Source organism: Chrysemys picta, chromosome 1, assembly GCF_011386835.1.
Source record: "Chrysemys picta bellii isolate R12L10 chromosome 1, ASM1138683v2, whole genome shotgun sequence".
In the NCBI taxonomy this organism is placed as follows: domain Eukaryota; kingdom Metazoa; phylum Chordata; order Testudines; family Emydidae; genus Chrysemys; species Chrysemys picta.
The window spans coordinates 137,185,136-137,187,574 of record NC_088791.1 but is presented as its reverse complement, the minus strand read 5'-3'; positions in this window follow the sequence as shown (position 1 = coordinate 137,187,574).

The window sequence follows — 2,439 nt, the reverse complement described above, 5'->3', positions numbered from 1 at the left end:
TGTTGTGGAAGTGGAAGTATTTTGCAATTTCAACAACATTTTCCTTTATTCCTCAAGTTATACTTAAGAAGTCTTTGACTAAAGATTTAGGAATCATTAAAAAGGGGATAGAGAATAAATTATTGCCCTTATATAAATCAATGGTACACCCACATCCCATCCCATCAAACTGGAAGGGACCTTGAAAGGTCATCAAGTCCAGCCCCCTGCCTTCACTAGCAGGACCAAGTACTGATTTTGCCCCAGATCCCTAAGTGGCCCCCTCAAGGATTGAGCTCACAACCCTGGGTTTAGTGGGCCAATGCTCAAACCACTGAGCTATCCCTCTCCCCATTGAGCTATCCCTCTACTAGAGGGTGCTCTCCTCCTGACTCACTACCTACCCTGGTGCCCCAGCATGATGCCAAGGGCTGCTGTGCTGGTGGAAGTCCTATCTGTGAGATGAAATGAAACACTGACTGGCTGTGGTCAATAACAGATCCCATGATACTACTTACAAGAACAGGCAACTTCTTTCACCTCCTAAACTGTTTTGCCGTGTTACTAAACAGCTGCTACATTCCACCCCAGAAGTGGCTGCATTCAGCCCCTGAGTGTAAAGTGCTTTAAGACCCTTCAGAATGAAAGGCACTAGGGAAATGTGTATAAACTTACTTTCCCCCCCTCTTTTTCAGGGGACGAGACAGAGACACCTTGTCCCTGGTGTAACTCACGGGAATTCCTGGTTCTTCCATTGCACTTAACTTGTGAGCCCAGGGGGAACAGAGTCTCTATCTACACTGCTCACATGCAGCTCCAGAATGCATCAATTAAACCTCTCCTCATCTATCCAGTAAGGGGTGGGGAAGGAAGAGGTTATAGGTTGAACAGAAGAAACCTACATTCCTCTCTGTATAAAAAAGAAAGGAGAAGGGCTGAGAGCTACACAGAAGGCAATCTCAAGGGAATACTCCCAATTGCTGTCTACACTGAGCAGGATGCTGAGGGCATAGATACAAATGATCATGACTTGATCACACTTATGCTGTGCAAACAGAATAAAGTCCAGACCAGTAATATATATACTTGATGCTTTAATAGGGCCAATTTCATAAAGCTGAAAACATTTATGAGGGAAATCACCTGGAAGGAAGAATTTAATTAGAAAAATGTGAATGATAATTTGGGAATCATTTAAGAACACTTTATTAGAAGCCCAAAAAGCTGCAATCCCACAATTGAGGAAGAAAGACATGCTGGTTAAAAACCCACCTGGTTTAGAGAGGAAGTGAAGGCAGCTATACAAAAAAAATTCAAGAATAATATTTAACAAATGAAAGAAAGGGAAGCTGATAATAATGAATATAAATCAGAAGTTAAGAATTGTAGAAAATTGGTAAGTGAAGCAAAGGGACACAAGGAGAAATCTATTGGCAGTAGAGTTAATGACAATAAGAAGCTGTTTTTTAAATATATTAGGAACAAAAAGAATTCTGACAATGGTATTAGTCCATTACTAGATGGAAATGGTAGAATTATCCATAATAAAGCAGAAAAAGAAGAAGTATTCAGTAAATATTTCTATTCTGTATTTGGGGAAAAACAGATGATATAGTCTCATCATAAAGTGATAACACTCTTTCCATTCCACTAGTAGTTCTGAAAGATATTAAACAGAAGTTACTAAATTTAGACATTTTAAATCAGCAGGTCCAGATCACTTGTAGCCAAGAGTTTTAAAAGAACTGGATGAGGCGCTTCCTGGACCATTCATGTTCATTTTCAATAAGTCTTAGAGCACTGGGGAAGTTCCAGAGGACTGGAAAAAAAATTAATGTGCCAATTTTTAAAAAGGGTAAATGGGATGACCTGGGTAATTACAGGCCTGTCAGCCTGACATCAATCCCAGGCAAGATAATGGAGCAACGTATACAGGACTCAATGAAGAAACAATTAAAGGAGGGTAATGTAATTAATACAAATCAACATGGGTTTATGGAAAATAAATTCTGTCCTACTAACTTGATATATTTTTTTGTTGAAGTTACAAGTTTGGCAGAAACATGTAATAGTGTTGACATAATATATTTTGACTTCTATAAGGCATTTGACTTGGTACTGCATGATATTTTGATTAAAATACTAGAACAATATAAAATCAACATGGCAAACATTAAATGGATTAAAAACTGGCTAACTGATAGGTCTCAAAATGTGACTGTAAATGGGAAATAATCATCAAGCAGGTGTGTTTCTAGCGGGGTCTTGCATGGACTGGTTCTTGGCCCTATGCTATTTAACCTTTTTATCAATGATCTGGAAGAAAACATAAAATCATCACTGATAAAATTGGCAGATGACAAATAAATTGGGGGAGTGGTAAATAATGAACAGGAGAGGTCACTGACTCAGAGCCATCTGGATTGCTTGGTAAACTGGGTGTACATGTAGGAACAAAGA